At 40.1% G+C, this 27060-nt stretch overlaps 1 protein-coding gene across 2 annotated transcripts in view; it reads right to left on the bottom strand.

Annotated features, from left to right (window-relative positions):
- The window catches only part of FNDC3B (fibronectin type III domain containing 3B), a 365061-nt gene that overhangs the window by 116186 nt on the left and 221815 nt on the right, over positions 1-27060 (bottom strand). The window lies entirely within an intron of this gene.

Genomic DNA, 27060 nt, shown 5'->3' with positions numbered 1-27060 from the left:
GGCCAGTTTTCTTAAGGCATGTACCACTATCTGGACTGTGTGACCACATCCTCATAATTATATTCAAATTAAAAACTTTTGGCAAGAATTCTGTATAGATGTACTTCCCATCCATTACACGAGGAAGCACACAGTACCAATTTTGAACCTTTTGATGATGCCCTGCACTGTGATCACTTGGTTATAGTGTTGTGTAACCTCTTTCTCCACAGTGAAAGCACCTTCTCCTCCTTTCACCTGATAGTTAAACACTGATGATTTTTGCCAGAAAATATTACATTAATAGTTTCAAGATGGCAATATTCCTAATTCTACCCCTTTTTCCAAGTTTATTAGTTCTTTCTCCCACTTTAAGTATCTATGAACTCATGGACTGTTTTTTATTAAAAAAATTGAAATGCTCCATTGCAATTGTTCTTTTCGATGCAAAAACTGTCCCAAATGCAGCCAGTGGGAGTCCCTTCAAGTTGTTTTCTATGCCCCTTTGTCCACTTCCTTAAGATATCTGGTTTAGGGGTGCCTGGGTGGCTCAGCCAGTTAAGCATCCGACTTCGGCTCAGGTCATGATCTCACGGTTTGTGAGTTCGAGCCCTCCGTCGGCTTCTGTGCTGACAGCTTGGAGCCTGGATCCTGCTTCAGACTCTGTGTCTCCCTCTCTCTCTCTGCCCCTCCCCTGTTTGTTCATGCTCTGTCTCTGTCTCAAAAATAAATTAACATTAAAAAAATTAAAAAAAAAGATTTCTGGTTTAAACACCTATTTAATATTCTGGCTTAAGATCAGTTGGCCAAAAGTACAAAAATGTACAGACAGCTAGTGACAGATTTTAGTAGCATAAAGTAGAATTCATCCAAATTAGTCAGATTTGTCAAAAGCCACTATTAGCCAAGGATTTACTTATTCAAAAGGGACTAGAGGGGCGCCTGGGTGGCTCAGTCGGTTGAGCGTCTGACGGCTCGTGAGTTCAAGCGTCGTGTCACGCTCTGTGCTGACAGCTCAGAGCCCGGAACCCGCTTTGGATTCTGTGTCTCCCTCTCTCTCTCCCCTCCCCTGCTCGCTCACTGTCTCTGTCTCTGTCTCTCTCTCTCTCTCAGAAATAAACATTAAAAAAAAATGTTTTTAACTGACTAGAAAGAAAAAGTAACATGTAAGTATTTCTGGTTTCTAAATCTTTTAGAAATTAAAGTTAAAACAAAGCAACCCAATAATCCAAGAGCCAGCCATTTTAAACAATATTTTAAGGGGCACCTGGGTGGCTCAGTTGGTTGAGCATCCGACTTTGGCTCAGGTCACGATCTCACGGTTCTTGAGTTCGAGTCCTGCATCAGGCTCTGTGCTGACAGCTGGGAACCTGGAGCTACTTCAGATTCTGCATCTCCCTCTGTCTCTGCCCCTCCCCCACTCATGCTCTGTCTCTGTCTCTCAAAGATAAATAATAAATGTTAAAAAAATTTTTTTGAATATTTTAAGACATAGAAAACTTGAAACAACCATTGGGTAAAAGAAGAAATCAAAAGGAATAAATTATCTCAAAACAAATGAAAACAAAACACAACAAAGCAAATATTGTGGGATGCACCAAAAGAAGTTATAAGAGGAAAGTTCACAGCAATAAACATATACATGATGAATTTAGAAAGACCTCAAATAAACAACTTTCACCTCAAGAAACTAGAAAAAGAACAAATTAAGCCCAAAGTTAGCAGAAGGAAGGAAATATTAAGGATCAGAACAGAAATAGATGAAATACAAATCAGAAAATAGAAGGGGGACACCTGGGTGGCTCAGTCAGTTAAGTGTCTGACTCATTGTTTTGGCTCAGGTCATGATCTCACGGTTTGTGAGACTGAACCCCGCGTCAGGCTCTGCGCTGACAGGATGGAGCCTGATTGGAATTCTCTCTCTCCCTCTCTCTCCGCCCCTCCCCTACGCGCTCGCTCTCTCTCTCTCCCCCCGCCCTTCTCCATATAAACAAAATAAACTTAAAAGAAAAAGTAAAATAGAATCAATGGAACCAAGAGTTGGTTCTTCAAAAAAGATAAGATTGACAAAACTTTAGCTAGCCCAAGTAAAAGAGAGAGGACTCAAAATTAGAAATGAAAGAGACATTACAAATGATACTACAGAAATACATAGAATCATGAAATTACTATGAACAATTATATGCCAACAAGTTACCTAACTGAGAAGGAATGGATACATTTCTAGAAACACACAACCTACCAAGACTGAACCAGTCAGAAAGAGGAATTAATACCAATCCTCCTCAAACTTTTCCAAATATTAAGAGGAGGGAACACTTCCAAACTTACTCTGTGAGGCCAGCATTACTTTGATACCAAAACCAGATAAAGATGCCACAAGAAAACTTCAGGCCACAATGTCTAACGAATATACATGCAAAAATTCTCAACAAAATATTAATAAACCAAATTCAAGAACACATTAGAAGGATTATATACCATTACTATGTGGGTAATACCCACATTACTATGTGGGTATTATATCCCTGAGATGTAATACAGATAGTTCAACATACACAAATCAATACATGTAATACATATCAATAAAATGAAAGATAAAACTACACAATCATCTTAATAAATGCAGAAGAAGCATTTGACAAACTACATCCTTTCATGATAAAAACCTTTTACAGATTGGGTATAGAAGGAACATACCTCAACATAACATGGAGCAAAGATATGTAACAAACATCATACACAACGGAGAAAAATTGAAAGTGTTTCCACTCAGATCAGGAACAAAGCAAGGATACCCACTCTCACCACTCCTACTCAATACAGTACTGGACGTCCAAGCTAGAGCAATTAGGCAAGACAAAGAAACAAAAGGATCCAAATTGAAATGAAAGAAGTGAAATTATCATTATTTGCTGTTGATATGATCCTATACATAGAAAATCCCACACAATCAGTCAAAAACTGTTAGAATTAATCAACAATTTCAGCAAAATGGCAGGATACAAAATCAAAATACAGAAATTGATTGCTTTTCTTTACACTAATGAGGAAGCATCTGAAAAAGAATTAAACATTCCAATCACAATAAATCTGACCAAGGAAGTGAAAGATGTGTACCATGCAAACTAGAAAATTTTGCTGAAAGATATCAAAGGAGACACAAACAGAAGGAAAGATGTCCCATGTTTATGAATCAGAAGAATACTGTTGAAATGGCCATACCCCAAAGCCACCTACAGATCAACATAATCCCCATCAGAATACCAAAGGCATTCTTCACAGACACGAAGAAACAAATCTTAAAATTTGTGTGGAACCACAAAAGACCTTGAGGAACTAAAGCAACCCTGAGAAAAAAGAACAAACTGGAGATGTTACACTTCTAAATTTCAAACTATACCACAAAGCCATAGTAATAAAAAACAGTATGGTACTGTCACAAAAACAGATACATTGACCAGTGGAAGAAATTAGAGAGCCCAGAATTAAGCCATGACGTATATGGTATGGTCACCTGATATTTAACAAGGGAGACAAGAATACCCAATAGAGAAAGGAGAGTCTTTTCAACAAGTGATGCTGGGAAAAGTGGAGAAATAAACATATGCTAAATAATGAAATTGCGTGAAATCTCACACCACTCAGAAATGAGCACAAAATGGGAGGGGAATCTGGAGGAAAAAAATGAAGGAACAAAAAGCAGAATCAAACCTATAAATACAGAGATCAAAATGATAGGTGCCAGAGGGATGGGCACTTGGGCAAAAGGGTGAGAGGGAGTGGGAGATACAGGCTTTTAGGTATGGAATGAATAAATCATGGGAACAATATAGTCAATGATGTTCTAATAGTGATGCATAAAGACAGATAGTAGCTACACCTGTGGTAGGCACAGAATAATTCCTAAACTTTTTCAATCCCTATGTTGTACAACTGAAACCAATGTAACACTATGTGTCAACTATATTCAAATAAAAAAATAAGAGAATAAACAAACACATAATTGATTCTACAGCTTCTAGCTGACTTCAAGGTACAGTGGATAGCATAATGGTCCCCAAAGATGTTTATGTGCTACTCCTAAGAGTGTGTGAATATGTTAGGTTACAAGATAAAGGAGAATTAAAGTAGCAGAAGAAATTAGGGCTCCCAATTAACAGATCTTAAATTAAGGAGATTATCCGAGGTTATCCTGATGGGCCCAATGTAATCACAAGTCTTTAAAAGTAGAAGGGAGCATTCTTAAATACAGAGAACTAAGGGTTGCTGGAGGGGCTGTGGGTGGGTGGAGGGGCTGTGGGTGGGTGGGTGGGGGCTAAATGGGTAAGGGGCACTAAGGAAGACACTTGTTGGGACGAGCACTGGGTGTTATACATGGAGGATGAATCACTGGAATCTACTCCTGTAATCACTATTGCACTATATGCTAACTAGGATGTAAATTAAAAATTAATAAATAAATAATAAGTAAAAATAGAAGGGAGCAGAAGAGAAGGTCAGATTGATACAGAGTGAGAAGGGCTTAATGAGCTGTTGCTGGCTTTGAAGACGAGAGGAACCATGAGCCAAAGACATTGGGCAGATATAAGAAGCTGTTGACGGTTAGGAAATGGATTCTCTCCTAGAGCCTCCAGAAAGAAACACAGCCCTGTCTACACCTTGATTTTAGACCTGGTTGGACTCCAGATGTATAGAACTATAAAATGACAAATTTGTATTATTAAAAAAAAAACCCTCAAAATGGATCCATAGTCTAGTCAAAACATAAGACATGATACCATAAAACTCTTACAAGGAAATATAGGGAAAAATCTCACTGATATTGGCTTAGAAATAATTTTGAGGGCATGAAATCAAAAGTATAAACAACAAAAGAAAAAAATCAATAAATGGTACTACATCAAACTCAGTAAAAGAAACAATTTACACAAAGAAACAATTAACAAAATGAAATGACAGCCTGCATAATGAGAGAAACCTTTGCAATGTATTGAATAAGGGATTAATATCCAGAATATAAAAAGAACTTAGTCAACTCAACAACAACAATCCAATTAAAAACCAGGAAGAACTAAACAGACATTTCTCCAACAAGGACATCAAAATGGCCAATAGACACATGAAAATATGCTGAGCATCACTATTCCTCAGGTAAATGAGAATCAAAACCACAATAAGCTATTACCTCACACCTGTTAGAATGGCTATCTTCTAGAAGACAAGAGACAACAGGTGCTAGCAAGGATGTGGTGAAGGAGGAACCCTTAGACATCCGATGGGAATGTAAATTGGGCCAACCACTATGGAAAACTATATGGAGATTCCTCAGAAAGGTAAAAATAAGGATACCTGGGTGGTCCAGTTGGTTGAGCGTATGATTTCGGCTCAGGCCATGATCTCATGGTTGGTGAGTTCAAGCCCCCATCGGGCTTTGTGCTGATAACACGGAGCCTACTTCGGAATCTTTCTCCCACTCTCTGCCCCACCCCAACTCTCTCTCTCTCAAAAATAAATAAACATTAAAATAATTTTTAAAAAAGTTAAAAATAGATCTACCATATGACCCAATATTCCATTTCTGGGGACATACCCAAAGGAAATGAAAACAGGATTTTGAAGATATGTGTACTCTCATGTTTATCACAGCATTATTCACAATAGCCAAGGGACAAAAACAACCCAAATAAATGCCCATCAACAGATGAATTGATAAAAAATGTGGTGTATGTATTCAGTGGAATATTATTCAGTCATGAGAAAGAAAACTCATCCTCCCGTTTGTGACAACATGGATGAACGTTGAGCACTTTATGCTAAGACAGATAAGTCAAAGATGAGTACTATATGATATCACTTATGCAGAATCTAAGAGTTAAACCTGAAAAAAACAATGGAGTAAAATGGTGGTACAAAGGGATTAGAGAAAGGGGGAGTGGAAGGGGAGGAGAATGGCTGAGGAGGCAAAAGTGATGGTATTTAGAGGCGACTGGGTGGCTCAGTCAGTTGGGCGACCGACTTCGGCTCAGGTCATGATCTCACGGTTTGTGGGTTTGAGCCCAGCGTCGGGCTCTGTACTGATAGCTCAGAGCCTGGAGCCTGCTTCTGATTCTGTGTCTTCCTTTCTCTCTGCCCCTCCCTCTGCTTGCAGTCTGCCTCTCTCTCTCAAAAAGAAACTTAAAAAAAAAAAAAGCGATGGTATTTAAGGGTACAAACTTGTAATCAGTAAATAAGCCACAGAGATCTAACCCACTGTATAATGAATAGAGACAATAATATGCATAATTATGTAATGTGATAAATATCACTATATTACCAATTGTATTACAATAAACAAATGTGTCAAAGAACACAAATTTACACAATGATACATACGAAATTTATATAAAAAAACATAATCCAGATTAAATATAAATCTAGTCAAGCCATTATCTGATTTAGCAGGTTATAAACTCCATGGAAAATGACCATACAGTCCCCGACCATAATAAACTAAAGAAAACAAAAACAAACTATAGCAAACTTTAGCTCCAGAAACTCAAATAAGAACCATAGTAAACTTTAAGTAGAAAAACATTTAACACATTTGGCTCTTCTTAGACTGTATAATTTCTGCTCTCAATTTAATCTGGCCATGTTTCATTTCTTGTTCTTCCTAATCAACATTTCCCTTGAAAAAACAGATAATCAAAAGAGACAGCACCATCTGCCCCAGTCCGTAAGAGAAAATGGACTGTATTCTAAATGTATCACACTGAGGAATAAACTAAAACGGAAAGTTAGACTGGGCCAGCAGGCAGAAAACGTCTGTATGGAGGACGCTACCAGAGATTTTTCTCCAGAATTGGGATTACTCTTTGATGGCCAGAAGCCTTCTACTCTCAACTATTCTATAAAGTCACAGGCACTGATCTTGCTGTCTCAAAGTGCTTAATAAAATTAAATCATTTGGAATTTATAAACTATTCTGTTTCTACCTAAAATAAAGGCGTCTTTGAAGCTATGTAGCTGGAACTTCTGTTGTCCAAATGGACTGCCCTAGTTGTCCCAAACAGGATAGTAATAGGCCTTAATAATAAAATAAAAGGTCTTTTACACGTACATTAAAAATTCAGTTAAAAGGTTTGAGAACTGCAATATTACATTTATACTCCAAACTAGCTCTACAAGTGGCACACCTTACCAGCTTCACTTTTCATGTCTGCAGATGACAAACCATGGTCACCTGGTCTCTGTCTCCTAACAGCTAAACTGCACAATTCCTGGATCATGGTGAGCCCATCAGGTCTGGGGAAAACCCATCAGCAAAAGCAGCCATTTTATTTAGGTCACAGACCAAACTGGACAAGAAGTAACAATGCACAGGAAGAAAATATGAAAGCACAGAAGAAAAAAATAGATGAGATGGCCAAAGGGGGAGAAGCACTGAAAAAAGAATGAATGACAGAGACAAAAAAGATTCAAAATGCGGCTCTCAGCAAATACATTCAACTGACAATTTCTCATCTAGGTGATTGTAAAATAATTTCCTAGCAATTCCAGTGATACAATTTCTACTATAAAATGCCAAAATATAAAAGGCTAATGTGTGGTCGATTAACTTTTTAGTTATCCATCGGTGGAAGAATATTCACATGAGTCTATCCCTCCCCTTCCAGTCTAGCTGATCCCTCCCCTTCCTCATGAGTCTGGGGACCGATCGATACTTCCAGGAAGTGCTGCCTTTCTCACCCGTCTGCACTGGTGCTCTTTGGAGGATCTCCCCAACATCCCACCCTCCTCGCCGTATTTAAAGTATATGTCATCCCACTGCGTGTTCCTGTTCACGGTAAATCCCTTCCACCTCTACAAAAGTGGTAAGGGTGAGCTTCATGAGTACAGTAGTCACGTCTGTGCCATGTGTCATTGATTCCGCAGTGATTAGCTTAGTGCCCGGCACAGGAACATTTACTGAATGTATGACTGAATAAACGGTCAGGGAAACACTACCTACATATGCAGATACGATGCTTTTAATCTCTGCTTAATCTTTTAGGTACATGATCGCCATCATGATGGGGAGAGTTATAAGGGGAAGATACCTCGATAGCTCATGACATTATATCAAATAACATGTTATGACCAAACTGTGTCAAACACCTGTGGATCTATAGTTTTGCACAGAAAACCAGTATGCACGTGCTAAATACATTCAGTAAGAATCCTAAATTGGCTGTGGATTAGAAACATTTCTATAACTAAGGCTAAGACTGCCTGACAAAAAACTCCATAAAACCATTAAACTTGCTTGCTGTGATGACAAAAATGCAACCGAGTACATTACTAATCAAATAACTGAGAACTCTTGGAGCTCTCTGGATAGTATTCTGGAAAAGAATGGAGCATTTTACCTACTAGTGGTAACTTCTTAATTTGTTATGTACTAATCTAATTGCAGAAAATTAAATCAGAATGCACAAAGTTGTTTTTAGTGGCTAAAATGCCTTGGTTTTGTTTAGTCAAGTTAGTTGTTTTCCAGCTTTCCTGTTCCACAATAGTTTTTTGTGTGTGCACAAATCATGCATCTCTAAAGAACCATTTGAGATGACTCTATTATGTCTATTTAGCAATTAATTACTCAGCCAAAAAGGAAAGTTTGACCTGCAAAAGTATTTGCAAGTCCCCCTCTTTGCAATCTTAATGCATGCTTCCAATTGCCCTGACTACCCTTTCTCCTTTTCGCCTTGGAGTATGAGACCATCTGGTTGCTTTTCTTCCCATAATTAACAATCCTCCGATTGCAATCCCAGTAAACGAAAAGCTCAGCAATTTCCATTAAGGGATCTCATTCTTTGCATTGCTCTCTACCCAGGCTCACAAAGTCCTTCTTGGCTTCACTGCAGGCTCAGTCTTTACTGCTAACCACCTGTAGCAAGCAGTCTAGCAGTTACACACTTCGAGTAAAACAGTGCCATTTGCTCAAACTTTCACTTTCAAGCGAGAGTCTATTTACCCTTAAGCAAAAAATACATTTAGATGTTTTTTTTGATGCTGTTGGCAATAGGAAATTCAACTCATTGAAACTTTCCCAGTAAGCTCCCAAACCACCGTCTACAACTAAGAGTGAAACAAAAAGATGTCCTAAGAGATAGGTGTGTGCACAGACGTTCCATCTACTGCCTACAAAGTAAAAGATGTATCATTTCATTTGCAAATTAACCCTAAGGAATGAGAACACAGGTGAGTCTTAAATTTTAGTTTTTAAAAAAGGAAAGTATATTTTTCTAACAATGTATCCATTAGAATAAAACTTTATTAAAATATTTCAAACTGCCAGAGCAATTCAAATAATTATTAAGTATAGCCTGAGAATATCATTTATAATTAGATAGGCCTCTATAATGTTGTCAGCTGAATTGTGTTCCCGACAAATTCATATTTTGAAGTCCTAACCCCTGGTAACTCAGAGAGTGACTGTATTTGGGGACGATGTCTTTTGCAGAGGTAATTAAGAAGCTAAAATGAAGTCATCAGGGTGGGACCAAGCCCAATACGACTAATGTCATCTTTTAAGAGGAAGAAATGTGAACATACGCACATACAGAGAGAAGACGATATAAAGACACAGGGAGAAGAGAGCCATCTACAAGCCAAGGGGGGAGATCTGGAAAAGATTCTTCCCTCATGGCCCTCAGTAGGAACCAATGCTGCAAACACTTTGGTCTTGGACTTCTAGCCACCAGCACTCTGAGGAAATATCTGTTGGCTAAGCCACCCAGTGCGTGGTACTTTGTATTATTACACCCATTTCCTACACGCAAATCCTATAAAGTAGAGATTTTAAGAATTTGGTCAAGATTACACAGGCAACTCTAAAAGAACCCAGTATCAACCCTCAGTCTTCTGATTCTCACTCTAATTCCATTTTTTCTTGGGGGACCTCCAAAACCTCCTCCTCCTGTCATCCTGCCATCTACTACATCCAGAGGGAACAAAGGGGGAACAATTTTAGTTATGACAAACAAGTCTATCAGCTCGACTATTTGGTTCAGTACAAAATAATCACACTGAAAGTTAAAACGTATTTATAGTACTGCTTCCGTAAGAGGTCATACCCAATCACAGAAGGCCGATTTAGAAGTCCAAAAAGAAGCTACTGAAAAATCATTGAAAAGCCGATCCAAAAAAAGACTACTTCCTATGATAATTCTACAGACTGCTCATGCCAATGCATCAGTAACATAATATCCACCCCCCTCTCCCCCCCCCCACGTATAGAAATGGATCATTCAGGATGTTTTGAGGCCAGAACACTATTATGCAGTAATTGCTTCCAAAACACATGTTACAATATTTTTGCAGCTGACTGTGGCTTTAGAGAAGAAGCACATACTGGTTCCAAAAGAACAGAGACTATGTTGGACCATAAACTACAGCTGTTTGCTGTGCAGCAGCACCTGAAATATCTGTGTGTTGTTTTCTTCCCAACCAGCTAGTACAGAGTGTATCCAGACTACTCAACTTATTTATGGCTCCAGCTGTTTCAGACACTCAGCGTTAGCTCAAAAGTAGGGTGGCCATTTTTCTCTCTCCTTCACTGGTTAAGTATAAAGAAGTGGCCGCACTGTCTGTTCTTAGATAAAGTAACTGCCATTAAAGCAAAAATCAGTATCTTTGCACCGTTAATAATAGAATGAAGTCCCCAATGTGACCTCCTTAAAACCACTGAGCAAGTTTCACAAATACTTTTGTGAACAGTGTGGCCCAGGCCTGTGTTTCTGAGATTAACAGTTGCTCTGTACGTGTCTAAGGCCCTCATCATAATATGCCGGGACAAAGGGACGTCGGCGTGGGGGTGGGAGGGTGGTGGCCTGTGATTAGGCTGCAGAGCAGTTGAAGGTGGCTGGCCTACAGGACTTTACTGACTGCACAGCAAAAGGAATTTCTAAAGGAGTGGACACAGAAAAAGAGCTGAGGAAACAGGTTGAAGAGCTTCTTTAAGCCAACAGCTGAACTATTTAGTTATAATTACTGTGAACTAGTCTTCATCGTAATATAATTACATCGTTTGTGTGATTGTGAACTAGTCTTGTCTACACTGCTGTATTTTGCATGAAAGGTAAAACTGTTATTCTCTCTTCCCTACCTCCTGAGCTTGGCAGAAGTACATTATTAAACAGTGGTCACAAAAATGCAATTGAGCTAGAAATTGCATGATCGAATCACAAACGATGTTACCTAAGTGAGGGACCTCTTAAGGCTCATCATCTACCACAATTAAGGTATCACATTTGACCGGGGTTATATTCTGGCAGGACAGAGTGAAATGAACTAAAGAAAAACCAAATAGGTTTTATGCAGATTTAGGTTTACAGCTACCTAAGATTGTGAAATTATAAGCATTCCATCTGCTCACCAGCTGTGGTCCCTAATCCTCTTTAATAACTCCAGCTTGCACAACTCCATGAGAATCCAGGCGTCTTCCAAATTTTACTTTACATTAGTTGCCAGGATTGATTTTGAGGCACCCGTCTCCAGTGAAAGCAGCATACAGTTGATGTCACTGGCAGGTGTTAACTTTCAGGGGAGTGAAAGGAAGTCGGAAGAGAGATAAAGAACAGGAAGAAAGAAATTAAGGAGGTACCAAGGTCATCACATTGAGTTTTCAGGGTTCTGTGCTTTCCAGCAAAGTCCAGAGACTCAAATAAAGAATATTTACCGGAAATGTGAAATTAAAATCTCCCTGAAACTTATAAAAGGCAATATCTAAAAAAAAAAGATCACGTCCAGTTGTGTCTAGAGCGAGGTTATGTCTTCCGCAGCAGTCAGTCCCTTTCTCCACTGCAATACACAACCTCTGCCTGCTGGTCACCGACCACAGACAGGGTCAGGGCGCTATAAACTAATTGTTCCCCACTGTCACAAAACTCAGCTACTTTTTCCTTAAGGCACTTCAGACAGTTTCTAAATAGGCTCTATACAGGTGGTCATCATAGCTTAATGCACAAATAGAAGAGATGTTCTAACCAAACGAAATACCAAGATTTTACAGAAGTCGCAAGCATGATTCACGGTACTATGTTTTATTACTTTTGAATGCTGAAATACCTTTCCATCGCCACCCTCTTAGAGTTATTGTGGAGACAGGAGAAGGACTAATTCTGGTTCCTGATCTTGGCAACAAGATGGTTTTCAAGCAAACATGGGTATATAATATCTCCTGTACCTTTAGTTCAGACTGCTGGACTCTTCTGAGAAAAAAGCTGGAATTAGAGGTCTCTGCCTAAGCCCAGTGGTGATGTGGACCCAACTGACAGTATTATAAGGGCTCGGATTTGCTTCTCATTCAGATGAGTTCTCCCAGGACAAGCTTATCTCCTAGGCTACATATCACAGAGGATTTCTTTCCTTGAATGTTATTATTAGCGTGGGGGACACCAGCGTGTCTCTAGACCAAGATGGTAGAGTCTATCCTTGTTCTAAAATGTCAATGTACTCCCTGGTGGAGAATGCTTTCATACATGGATGGATCATAATAATTTCAAAGACAAGTGTGCTGCTCTCTCATTCTATTAACATCTGGAAGATGATACATGCCCATTTTTATTTCTGGCACAGACTGAAGTCCACTTAAGAACTCTCTTCTAAGAGCATGGTGACCACTCGAGGGAGCCCTGGCTGGAACAGCCAAGTGGGAGCAAGTGGGCAAGCAGTCCCCAACACTAGTAGAGGGTGGTCCAAAAGCCAGGTTCCACATTGTTTCCCAACAGCCAGGAAAGACTCTTTTCATCTCATCTTTCAATAAAATAAGAGCATATAAAACCATTCTGAGTGCCAAAGATGCTAAGTAATACAAAAGTTGTAATACCTTTTTTTTTTTTCAATTTATTTATTTGGCGACAGAGAGAGAACACAAGCGACGGAGGGGTAGAGGAGAGGGAGAGAGAATCCCAAGCAGGCTCCATGCCACCAGTGCACAGCCTGACATGGGGCTCAAACCCACAAACTGAGACCATGACCTGAGCAGAAATCAAGAGTCAGACACTTAACCAACTGAGCCACCTAGGCACCCCTGCAATACCATTTTTAAAAAAATTCTTTAATAAAAGTGCTAAAAGAATCAGACTGCTAAAAGTTGGTGTCTGAAAAATACCCCCCAACAATGGAAGAAAACAGTTTAAAACAAAAAGTTGAATCAGTTTCCATATAAAAACTTTAATAATCCAAATTATGTTTACCGCCATGCAGTCAGGAGTATCTGAGGGAAGTTTTAACTCTTAGGAATTACATGGAACTCAGTGACAACTTCACAGGTGGAAACACAAAGTCCAGATTCCACCTAAGGGTAAAAGCTAATGATACGGAGAGAGCCAAAATGGACTCTGAAACTCCCCAAACAGGCTAATTCTTACTGAACAAAAATTGGGGGGTAGGGGTGCAGTGATGACAGTTTATTACATTTATTTGGCAGGAGGGAAATACAAGACTTCATGTATAGGAAAGGCCTTTATCTGTGGGGCTGAAATAGGCTTAGCAGCAAATTCTACCCAGCAGTTCAGTTCCTCAGAAAAGCATTCTAAGCTACATGCTATGCAATTCTGCCACACAAGCATGCACACTAAACTATCTGGTAACTCTTTCCAACGGCAATGACATTCTGTATTTTAACTCAAGCTGTATAATATGAAAATTTCTAAATAAGAGACAAATTCAGCAATTCATACCACTCATAAGAGATGCCTAGAGGTCCCTTTGAATGAGCTCTGTACTTGGCACTTCCAACAACTCCAATCCGTTTCTAATCCATTTGCAGTGCAAACTCTGGGGGTGAATATAGATAACATACATATCTATGAACAAACATGATGAGCTCAGCTAGCGGCAGGTGCCAGAGGGTGATATGATGGAGCAGCCCAGGAAGGCCTCACTGAGTCTGAAGCATTTGGGCTACTCCAGGAAGGATGAGGGGGACACCTCCCGCCCCCCCCCAACAAAGAACAAGAGACTTTTGGAGGCAGAGGGAATAGAAAGGGCTAAGGCCCTCACATGTACGAGAAATGGAGAGGAAGCCTGTGTGTCTAGAGCCCAGAGAGCGGGAGCATGCCTGGAAGGAGCTGAGGCAGCTGATGCAGACTTCAGATATGGGGGTAAAGAGTCTGCACTTCATCGAAAGTTCAAAAGGAAAACAGAGGGTCTTAACAAAGTCTCCCTGGCTGCTGTGTTAAGAATGAACTGCAAGGGAACACAAGTTACGGCAGAGGGACTAGCCAGGGGAATTAAAGCTCTACGAAAGTACACATGCACACACACAGATTTAAAAACCTGCACTGGATATGGGAACTCTCTGTACCTTCTTCTCAATTTTGCCATGAACCTAAAAGTGCTCTCAAAACATAGCCTTTAAAAAATAAGCAAGGACTACGATAACACTGAAAATCTAGGAAAAAGGTCATATTTAATAAAGTACGTTTCAGATATACAGAAACTTACTGTTTGTTTCATAATAATTAATGTGATTTTCTAGACCTAAGGTTTAGTATATGGTACTAGTATTTTAAAAGAGTTGCAACTCAAGGGACCAAAATATGCATTCAACATTCCATAGAAATCCAAGGGTTTGTAGTATACTCACTCTACGATCAAAAGAATCCAGAACAGGAAGAAGTTATGGATCATGATAAGCACGTTTCATTGCAGCCTAGATGCTGCTGATCACAGACATATCGTAGTATAGATTGTAACATCATTTTAGACAGCAAGTAATACCAAAAGAAATAAGTCATTCTCTACATTTAAGATTTCAACATATTTCCATGAATGTTGTGGCTCACAAAAAAAAAAAAAAAAAAAAGCCAAATTCTAAGTGGAAAATGTATTTTGGTCTCCAGAGTTGTTCTCAAATAGTAAAACAACTTACCAGACATACTTAAATAGTTTTTACCCAAGTCCTTTATTTTTCTCATTTAAATTGGTTCCAAAAGGAACTGGCAGGGCATAATATATGCTGTAAGTGATTGATACTCTTATGGAAAAAACACGTAAGTAGCTAAAACTAAAAGCTCATGACTATGGGTAGAGTTAAATGGTTTAAATTGGACAGACTTAATGTTTTAAATTCACTAAAAGACCAGAGAAGCTATTCCAAGCAGGTAACGTGATGTGATTCCCTCAGCTTCTGTTTCCCCTTTATTAATACCGTAAGAGTTAATTAGACAACTAATCTAGCACATAGACATAGCTTCAAACTGGCTATGAGCAAGATGTAATCTACATGACTGGCACTTTATCTTCAATTTCTCGATTTCTTATTTGCAGACTGTCATGGCATCCACACCTGCTATCTTCTGTCATGTATCATCTTGGCTGACGATGGAAAATCCAGCTGAGTTTTCAATGTCTAGTCAAAACTTCATTGTTTTGGGCTCCTGGGTGGACCTGTCGTTAAGCATCTGACTCCACCTCAGGTCATGATATGAGTTTGATTCCCACATCGAGTGAGCTCGAGCCCCGAGCCCCACATCGGGTGAGCACGAACCCCGCTTTGGATGAGCTTGAGTCCCGCTTCACGTAAAACACGGGCCTGGGTAAGCCCAGGCTCACCTCTTGTCTTAACCTCTTGTTTTAGGATTCCTTATAATTCTACAATTACTGTCCAGGTAATTTTTGAAAACCTACAGCAGATGCAGGGTTCTAATTTGCTCATCCAAACAATGATCTGCTTTAAACAGATATACAGTGCACAGTAAACAGATAAACAGTTATACAGTATAAACTTAACCTTGACAGATATCTCCCACCAAGTTTCTGGAGTAGAAAAGAACCTTAACTGATTTAAAATACTATCTTGTGGGGGCACCTGGGTGGCTCAGTTAAATGTGTAGCTCTTGGTTTCGGCCCAGGTCATGATCTCACGGTTTCGTGGGTTCAAGCCCTGTATTGGGTTCTGTGCTGACAGCGTGGAGCCTGCTTGGGATTCTCTCTCTCCCTGTTTCTCTGCCCCTCCTCCACTTGTGCATACACACACTCTCTCTCAAAATAAATATATTAAAAACAATAAAAACTATCTTGTATGTAATTGAAATCACCTGTGTCTTTCCATTTTCGGCAAAACACCCACCAAAGGGTGAAAAAGAAAATCTACAAGACACAAGTTTTATTACATCAGGCAACAATCTAAAACATAGCAAGAGAGACAACAGGGATGGAAAATTTATAACCCTTATGAAAACTTGGGCTCTGTATAACTCTTCTTCAAAGTTAAACCAATTACCAGACCTCACGTAAGTAATAGTCATCATGGAAAGGATACACTTTCCATGAGTGTATTATAGATAATCACTCTATAACATTAACTATCCAGTCAATATCGAATCAGCACCATGGGTATGGAATTTCTTTAGGAGAATTCTATGATGATCAATCATTATCATCGCAGAATTGTTAGATTCATTAGGAATTATATTAAAAGCTTTGTGAGTCTTGGGGCCCCTGGGTGGCTCAGTCAGTTAAACGTCCGACTTCAGCTTAGATCATGATCTCGTGGTTCGTGAGTTTGAACCCCGCATTGGGTTCTGTGCTGACAGTTCGGAGCCTGGAGTCTGCTTCAGATTCTGTGTTTCCCTCTCTCTCTGCCCCTCCCCTGCTTGCACTCTCTCTCTCTCTCTCTCTCTCTCTCTCAAAAATAATTAAACATTAAAAAAGAAATTTAAAAAAAGCTTTGTGAGTCTTATCTCAGGCTAGATGAAAACTACCTTGGTTTCCTTTTTGTAAAAAAATATATGTTCCAAATTAGATAGGTTTCTTTCACTTCTTGGGAAATGCCATTAACTACTCATCTTTTAAGTAATTACACAGATCCTGATATTCAACTTCCATTAAACATGTCCTGAAAATACTCATCCACTATTTCACATGTTTATACGCATGCACATCCAACTCACTCGTACTTTCAGAGTTAAACTGAACAATTTCGTGGACTTGCCTCAAGTAGCTTAACGTACTGTGCAGAGATTTCCCCAGTGCAAGCTACCACAGAGAGGAGGGAGCTCTGCTAAATGGTTCTGGGCCTATGTTCCTAGAAACCGATACTTGGTGCGGCTGTTGGCCGTGTGTATTAACTGTAAGTCACCGAAAAGCCTGAGGTGGATGCTGAGAAAGGTGAGGGAATACATCAATCAGATCTAAACACTAGGCCGGCCGATGGGCTAGCTCTGGCCAGGTTGCCAGCATGATGATACTGAACGTAGTCTGCGGTAAGGCTGAAGAGAGCCACCAGAGGATGCACATCCCAGTCCCTGGCACCCGTGAATGTTGCCTTTACGTGGCCAAATCTCTGGAGATGTGAAAATTGACTTGGATTACCTGAGTAGGCCTTAAATTAATACGTATTTGTGTAAGGAGGCAGCAGCAGCAGATCTGGCATACTGAGAGGAGAAGACAATGTGAAGATGGAACAGAGAGAGGTTGGAAGATGCTGGGCTTGAAGATGGGAACGAGGTAGCCACAGGCCGAGGAACGTGGCAGCCACCGGCTGGAACAGCTAAGGACCAGACTCCTCCCTAGAGCCTGGGAGCTCAACTTGCCAACACCTTGATTTCAGCCCTCAGCACACTGGTTTCAGCCTTCTGACCTCCAAAATGGTACCCTCTAGATTCTCTCCAGAACTGTAAGAGACTAAGTTTCTGTTGTTTTAAACACTGACCGTGTGGTAATTTGTCAGCCCCAGGGAACGAAGACACAGCCTATCAGAGGGGGGCTCCATGGGGCTAAGCTTCTCCGCGGACAGCAATGATTCAATACGAAGAAAGGCAGAACAAAGAAACTCAAGCCAAATTAAATGAGCTACGTTCATACTATGTGCCAGGACTGTGCTAGAGTTTAATCCCAAACTTATTTTGAGTCCATTCTCCTCCTGGGACAGAACTGAAATTTGCTACTGAATTTCTGGGGGTGACAACTGACTGTCACCGTCCTATATTATCCCAAATCTAGCACAGGGATAAAAAAGATTGAAAAATACTGACATTTACCCCTGGCAGTTTCTTTGTCACAGAAATTTATGCCTATCTTTTTCTTTTGATTTTCCATTTTTTCCATCTTGTGCATTAAAATGATTCCAAAATGCTGAAGGAACAGCTGCTCACAACACTGTAACAGAAAGACAGACAAGATGCTTTCCAATGGGCCTGATGGCAGAATGTTCTTTTGGTAGCAGATACCATGTACAGTGTCCATAAATCTAGGCCTGAAAACATTCCCTGAAGGCTTATGAAGTTGGATAAAACTGAAAATTATACACAAGAGCTTCTGCAAAACATGTAACTCTCAAATGCCTCAAATTCCTCTTGGAAAAAAATAAAAGTAATTTTCCAGGAACAAAACCACCACTAAATAAAGTAGAATTAACATAATCATCACCTATGATTACCACTTGTCTAGGGATGGTTTATTTTCCATTTTGGTTTCTCATTCACCAACATTAATCAATAGGACTCTGGCCACCATTTTCAAGTAAACACCTTGGAGACTGTAACCTGATTCCATTTTATGCCTCGGTGTCTTTATAAAATCCAGTATATATCCTGCCTTAAATAGGTAACTGATCCGCTGCTTCCCAAAAATATCACTTGTGATATGCTGACTGCAAAAACTAACCTATTAATTGGACAAATCATCTGCATTCCTCAGTGTTCACCGTTTTCTCTAAGCCTCTTACTCTTTCTTGACATTGAAAGAGGGGAAAATAAGAACAATGAAAGAGGCATAGCAATAGATGAAAAACAGAACAGAGATACACAATGTAAGATACTTATGATTATCCATTATACTGGGGGTCTGGAATATTGAGTTAAATTATAAAATGTCTACTATTCAATTGTTTTTGACCAACCCCCTGCCCACCCAGTTTCTTATGGACCTATTCAGTATTATGAATGAACCCTAAAGATCATTCCGGAGCATCACTTTATGTTTCGGGGGCCTCAAAACTTTAGTGGAGCTATGGACAGCAGCCATCTGGACACATGTTCCCTTATCCTCTTATCCGGGCTGGTTACTCATTGGGGAAGAGATTACTGAAGATCAAGATGGACGCAAGGGATGAGCAGAAAGGAAACATAAGGAAAAATGAGGGGACACAGATCATCAACCATGTGGATCATGCTCCTGTAAAGAAGGGCCATGAACTGATAGGTTCTATCTTTCCCTTTTTCTTCGGATGAGCTCAATGAAGTTGAAACCTAGTCTTAAAACAAGTCTTGAACTTTTCTTCTTCAAAAGTAAATGGGGAGAGAACTATGATAAAAATCTAGTACTAAAAACATTCTTCTCCTACTTCCTTTGAAGCAAAACAAAATGAAATACCCCAGCAGTAAATGAACAAATGAATAAATAAAAAATTTTGAACTCACAGTATTAGTGATGATAAATATAGCAGGTCACAGAAGGCAGGTATACAGAGTAGGGGAAAGAATTCACAGAATTTTAAATTGCACAGAATAGAGTATAAAGAAGGAGAAAAGGGGGCACCTGGATGGTTCAGTTGGTTAAGCGCTCAAGTCTTGGTTTTGGCTCAGGTCCTGATCTGGGCTCCATGCTGACAATGTGGAGCCTGCTTGGGATATTCTCATTCTCTCTGTCTCTGTCTCTGTCTCTCTCTCTCTCTCTCAAAATAAATAAATACATACATACATACATACATACATAAATAAACTTTAAAAAAAGGTAGGAGAAAAAGTAGAATGTGTGAGAATCCTAATTTCCAGGTATAAAACATCCCACAGATTATCAAGTTCGGAAAACTTAAGTTCTGAAAGCTTAAGTACAGAGGCTAATGTACAACAGATTTTCTTGAGTATTGCCCATTCCAACTATGGGTAGCATGAACACAGAATGGTAACCAACTGACCTCGAGGTGATTTGGAAGAAATGATGCAGAAAACAGGCATAGATGCACTGCAGAATCAGGCAAATCAGTAGGAAACCTTACTGACCCTACAATCTTTGCTACCTAAAATATAACCTTTCTTCTGTAAAACACTAATACAACAGTTACTTAACAAACAGTAGAGACAGTTTTGCCATCACACATTATCTTCTAGATGACATTGAATCCACTAAATCCAGAGAAATCAATGGAGACTAAGACTTCACGGACAGGGAAACCTTCAAAGAAATGAAAATATAGTTTCAAATTGAAAACTGGCTGCAATCAAATTTGAGCCATCCTCTCATGGATGATACTGTGAATAGTAAATAATATTAATGGTGTCAGTGTGTTTCAAAAAAAAAAAAAACCCTGAGAGCTGAAGAATTAAGGCAGTAATAAACATTTTCCACTTAAGTAACACATGATTTTTAACCAGTTTTCAAGAGATGCTGATATCTTACGGAGTTCCTTAGAGCAAATTCCACCAAAAGATAAATCTTTGTGAAAGACTAAATATTATTTTTTTTTAATGTGCTTGGCAAGATACTTAAATAGTTTTCAGGAACTCAGTGAACCAGAGTGTGGCAATTTCTCCATCCCTCTTTGTTTTAAGGATCTTCCTGTTCCATATAATAATCTGTGTCTTTTCAAATAATAGGAAAAAAGAGCTCAGTAAGTTCACTGTGTGAATTAAAGCTAGCAGTAAGAAATGCACTTATGAAAATTAAAAAAAAAAAAATACTGTTAGCTGACCTAGCTCTTCCCTCTTACTTCCTCATGTTGCTTTCATGGGGGTAGTTCTAAGTCTAGAAAGCAAAACTTGGTCATTTAATAGAAATGCCAGCCATACTCCTTTTTATTATATATAAAGGTAAGTAAGAGAGAACTTTTCTATTCAGAGAAACCAACTGCATTTTAAGGTCTCCTCAGTTTGTAACAAGACCTGAAAGTAATCACAGCACCTTCAATTAAAGCAGGCTACTTTTTGGGGCACCTGGGTGGCTCAGTTGGTTGAGCATCTGACTCTTGCCGTCAGCTCAGCTCATGATCTCATGGTTTGTGAGATTGAGCCCCGCATTGGGCTCTGCACTCAGCATGGAACCTGCCTGGGATTCTCTCTCTCTCTCTCTCTCTCTCTCTCTCTCTCTCTCTGACCCTTTCCTGCTCTCTCTAAAATAAAATAATAATAATAATAATAATAATAATAAAACTACGATTAAAAAAAAAAGGCAGGCTACTTTTCACAAAGGCATACTAACCAAGGGTAAAAATAAACTCTTTCCTTGTTAGTTTTTAAGCTAAAAAAAAAAAAAAGGCGGGGGGGGGGGGGTTAAATTTCCAGTTCTTAAGCACATCGAAGCTCTTAAAATATCACTTTAACTACAGATCACTATTCAAAAAGCTGAAACCTGAGTATAGTGTACCGCTGACTCCTTTGAAAGCGCTACCTAACATTTCATTTCTAATTTGCTTATCAAATCAATGTACACTGGCAGTAGATGCACTCATCCAGCACAGGAGGAAGCCAGAAATGTTAGGAAAAGTCCAAATAGGAAAAGAGTAAGAGACTTATTCACATGGAAATCTGTTCAAAGTGCAGCCACCACTAACAGGGCTCGAGGACCACAATATGGCAGACAGGCTTGCCCCCTCCACCCACTCCACTGGAAAAGGTTCACATAGTGAGAGGCATGGAGCTGACACAAATGGAACCATGAATTTTCTCGGATTTTATCTGTTTTTTCCAAATTAATTTTATTCCACATTCCACTGAATCTTGTCTACTGTTGTTTGTTCCTTTCACGCTACTCGTTTTCCTACTTTTACCACTTCCTTTTATTTCCATGTGCCATTCCTCTGAGGCCCTTCTCATTTCTCTCCCGCCTTCTTATTTTCCAGTCTTCCTAAACAAACACAATTCCCTGTTGTGCCTGGAACAAATCATCCCACCACTATCACCTGGACTTTCCTGCCCTTTTCTGAGCACAACACCTACACAGAAAGCCCCCATCTTTCCGACGCAGCTGGAAAGAAGGAGTTACGAGCTGGGGGCAGTGTGTGTGCGTGCATGCGTGTGTGTGTGTGTGTGCGCGCGCGCGCACCGGTGCAGGGGGGGTAGTTTTTCAAAATGCAAATTCAGCACCAGAGGAAAAAAAGAGGAAATTGTATAATCAACTACAGAGACATTTATACTGTTTATTTTGTAAATCATAAATCATGAGCACTTAGCTAGTCTCACCATTGTTTCCCTTGGACTGGTCCTATTTCTTGCATTCTCCACTCAATTCTTAATAGGATTTCAAGGTCTTATTAAGCACTAAAAATTGGAACAGGGTAATACAGTCAGTGATACCGTGGAGTGTATGGTTGGGCAAATTAAATTTAAGCTAAAAGCCAAGGCTGGTCATGGCAGAAAAGATGACCTGTATAGTTAACAACGCATTTGCGATACTGACTACAATTGTCACATTATAATGCACTGATCCTATAAAAGTTGCCAAAATTCCATCACAAATGGTGAGACTATTTCAGATGGAGTATTAATAGAAATGGCTTCTGGCTCCACACACCATGTGATAGGCAGCCTCTGTCATGCCACTCCCCTGCCCCATGACCGTCTTCTCCTGATATTCACAGCTCTGTGCCTTCCACAATGCACCAACCGACAATATATGACCAACAGGATATGAGCAACGGGACACGGACGCGATGGTTATGACTTACGAGGTGTAAGGAAGAATTGCGAAAGATTATGAAATTTAGTGGATTTTCCTAGTTAGCTTCTCCACTTGGGGTAACTGTCCTACAGCAAGTAATATCAGTGCTGGCAAAATAAATACAGAGAAGTTGTTGTTCACCCAAATCACCTCCAGCTAACCTCTCTCCCTTTTCCCCCCAGCACTAGCAAAGTAATGTAAAGCAGTCAACATGTTGGGCAGTTTCAAACACAGAAGCAAGCTCGCCTGTCAGGCTCTCCCCTAAATCTCAGAAGAGAATCCGGTCCAGAGAGGAGGCAGAGGAAAGATGAGGGGAGAGGGATGAAGTTCATTCTTGCTCAGAATTCAGGTAGTTTGTGGGTAGCAACAGTGAGAATTTGGGGGGGGGGGACTGCATGCTCCACAGAATCCTCTCGTGTATCACGTCCTTGGCACTCAACGTTACTCAAGACTGACCCAGAATGCAAGGTGCCTTGGACCTCGGCACTCGGCGGGGCACAATCCCAGGCTGGGGTTCTGCTAACATGACCCACAGGAGGCAGTTCTCATAAGCAGAAAAATGTCATGGTCTTTCTTCGTCCATGCTCTGTAACACCTGCAAAGCACTTAGTGCCTGAAATTATATTGAGAGCTTGTAACAGCCTATGAATTAAGTGTTATTAATTACCCCCACTTTATACATAAGTGAAGAAGCTGAAGCTTTGAGAGAGGAACTATCTTGCCCAAGGGCACACACCTCACAAGTGGCAGAGCTGGGACTAAACCTAGAACTGCAAGGTCCCAACTAGTAAGTTATTCTGCTTCTGACACATTTGTGATGATGACCTCTGACCCAGTTAAATTCAGAATTCAACTTGGCTAAATGAGAGAATCACATACAAAAGTTTCAATTCGATAAAACTGAAGGTTACATATGTACCAGAAAAAAAGCATGCCACCACTTATATCTGCTATTTAAAGGGTTCTTTGGAATGCCATGTATTTTACCAACATGCATTCTGATGGCATCTAAACTGCCTCTATGACCTGTTCCCAAGAAAGCAAAAAGACAGTGAAAATAATACAGGTTCACGGAGTTAAGTACTACATATGGTACAAACGAATCAAAATTCTGCCTTCGATTGCCTGGTGAACATTCATTTCAAAAGAAAACTCCAAGAATGTTTTCACGTGTTATTTGTCTTTTTATATGTAAGTGAAAAATGTGAAGCTTCAAGTATGATTTAATGGGTTAAGACTTCTTCAAGTGGGGGCGCGCCTGGGTGGCTCAGTAGATTAAGCTTCAGATTTCAGCTCAGGTCATGATCTCGCAGTTCGTGGGTTTGAGCCCCATATCGGGCTCTGTGCTGACAGCTCGGCGCCTGGAGCCTGCTTTGGATTCTGTGTCTCCCTCTCTCTCTGCCCCTCCCCCGCTCACACTCTGTGTCTCTCTCAAAAATAAAATTAAAAAATACTTTATAAAAGACTTATTAAACATGACATGACAAAAATATCTCATCCTAAAATACTTTATAAAAGACTTCTTAAACATGACATGACAAAAATATCTCATCTTGTCTATTCAAAGAATCACGTAATTAACATCTTGAAAACATTCCAGATTGCAAGAACAATACAGGGGGGTGGGAAGAGGGCAAAAGGCAAAAAGAAAGTGATAGGACTTGATAAAGACGCCTACATACTCTACTCATGAGCCACAATTTGGGCCACCCTCGTTTCCTCTTTGATGAGCCACACATGTGCCTTTGCACCAGTCAGGTAAGTCAACACCTCTTTAAGGAAAAAAAAAAAAAATCAGCATACTGGAATCTTAACAGAAGGAAGAGTTATTCATTGTTTGATTTCTCCAGCTCTGGCCTTCAGCAGATAATGCCCAGGTCAGAAAGCACATGTCAACAAGCAACACATTCCTTCTGAAAACTTTGCCTTATATCCCCGGGCTTGTCTCCCTTTTCCCACCCCACACGTAGGCGGGTGTTGTAGGAAGTCTGCTCAGACCTCAACCAGCATCACTCAGAGGCCTCGAAAACCCAGAGAAGGGATCTGGCAGCCCACATTTAAAATGGAAAACAGGGTGTTAACTGCCCAGTTTCCTGCTAGAAAGAATGTCTCTTGCATTTTGAGCCAGGGGTCCACATATCATCCTTCAAAAAAAAAAAAAAAAGTTATTTGGGCTTGTTTGGACTATTTTCACTTTCAGACTGTACTTGGCAGAAAGATGGGTGAATTCCACTGACCTGAGCTCACTTTTAATTTTTTTTATGTTTTCTTGGTATTTTTGCCATGCTTAGGATTTGTCCACAGCTGCAGACAAGTGAAAACACACAGGATTTATCTGCAGCTACAGACTTGAGAGATGAAGCAGTGATGGAAATCCATCTAGAAACTGTCCATTTTCAAGTGCAGTGAGGAAAGTGCATACTGAATGAAGGAGAAAAGAAAAACCCTACTGCCCCTCCACAACCAAACTGTCTTCCAAAACACCTTGTCTGAACATGCCTGAGAGGACATGTGCTCAGGAGATAGAAAAGGTTGCAAGTGAAAGAAGACAGCAGCCACTTGTGAAATGAGCAAGCCCCACGAAATATCTTAAACAGAAAAGCACACGCGTTATCTTTTATAGGGAGCCAAGACCAAAAGAGATTCCAGAAGAAAAAAAATCTGCTTTGACTCCCAACATTCCAGACCTTATTAACATTGGGTTCCTCCTCCCAAACAAAGAGGACCACTGTCACCCTGCACAGGTGGATGCAGGCACCCCCTCCTGGAGCCCATGCTATCCAGCAAGAGGATAAACCCCAAGGACTCCCAAACTCACAATCTCAGAGGTAGAGGAAAACACCATCCCGAATTTACTACTGTAATTCTTATCTGCAGAATGAATAAGCTTTCAGTCTAAGTTTGGGTAAATAGATATTGAGGTCAGATCCTGGTTTCTGAGCAGTGATAGCAAAATATAAAAAGAGAAAAAAATGTCAGGGAGGACCAGCTGAGAAGGAATTAGAATACAAAAACCTAGTAATGAGGAACACTGCTGGGGTCAGAAGGCAATCTGTGATGTCTGAAGGACAAAAGCACAAGAATAATGCTTCTGTCACCAGCTTCTAGAGTTAAAACAAAAAAAAATTATGACTCCATGTGGTGGAATTTCGTCTAAAGTATAACTGAAGCTTTGGATCGTCAACAATTCAAAGGCCAAAGGTCAAATGCCAAAAGTATGCCGTATCCTCATTTTCTTCTATATTTGGAATTCTTACCATTTTGTCCTGATTTTTTCCCACACAGCCCTGAAAGTTCTACAGGTCTCCACATCGGCTACTACCTGTATGTTAGCAACACAAATGGAACTCTACTAACACCGGTATATGTCTATAGGTATACAGGTATACTACAAAAGGAATATGCTTCAACTTAAATCAAGTATTTTAACTAATGCCTCCCAGATTCCCCCCCATTTTAAAATCTCACTTAAAAATTGCTTGGCACTCAAAGGGCTGGTGGCTCTCAAATGTTACTGTGCCTAATCACCACCTGGAGAGTCTACGGAAACACAGATTGCTGGGTCCTGCCTCCACGGACAGTTGGTTAGGTGTGGGGCAGGCCATGAGGGTACGTATCTCACAAGTTCCTCCATGGTGGTGAAGCCACGGGTCTGAGACCAAGCAGCCAGGGTCTAGGTGAGGGATTAACCCTGGGGAAAGCCTTGTGGATGCTAACAAGTACCCAGGTCTCCCACTCCAGCCGTAGCAACACCAACTCTATCTGCTTTCAGGATATGTGTGGGTGCATGTGCACACGTGCATGAACACATATGATAGAGGTATGGGAATAAGGATATGTATTTAATTGGGGATCTACACAAGACTGTTTGAAAAAGGAAGATCTACTCATGGATAAATTTTGAAAATCACCGACCTTAATTCACTTGTTCATTTTACTAAAGGAAATCTGAGGCAGGGTGAAATGACTTGTTGTGTATCATATGGCCCAAAACATATACTGTATTACTATATCTTACAATTCCATATGGTTTTAAAATGTTCAAGTAATGAGTGAGAAAGAAATCTCACTCCTGCAGTAAACTTAGGGATGAGGTAAAGGTCAGCAGTATCAACTGCATGCATGACATACTTCTACACACAGAGTAGAGACTGTGACTTAGCATGTTTGATGTACTCTCTTTCCCTTTCCCTGAACCACCCCAGACACAGACACACAGACACACAGACGCACGCGCGCGCGCACACACACACACACACACACACACACACTCACACACACACTCCCCATAACTAAAGGGATTGCTTAGGTCTTTTTCATATTATTAGACAGTGGGTCCTCCCCAAAGTTTTTATTTTCCACTCTGGATTCAAACAATCTTTTCCAAAACAACACCAACAAATAACCTTTTCCTCCCTTCTGAGGATACAGGACAGTAGGACTCTAACCCTGATTAAA

This window comes from Lynx canadensis, chromosome C2 (assembly GCF_007474595.2).
Source record: "Lynx canadensis isolate LIC74 chromosome C2, mLynCan4.pri.v2, whole genome shotgun sequence".
NCBI lineage: Eukaryota > Metazoa > Chordata > Mammalia > Carnivora > Felidae > Lynx > Lynx canadensis.
Note: the sequence above shows the minus strand (reverse complement) of the source record. Positions and strands in the feature narration are given on the sequence as shown.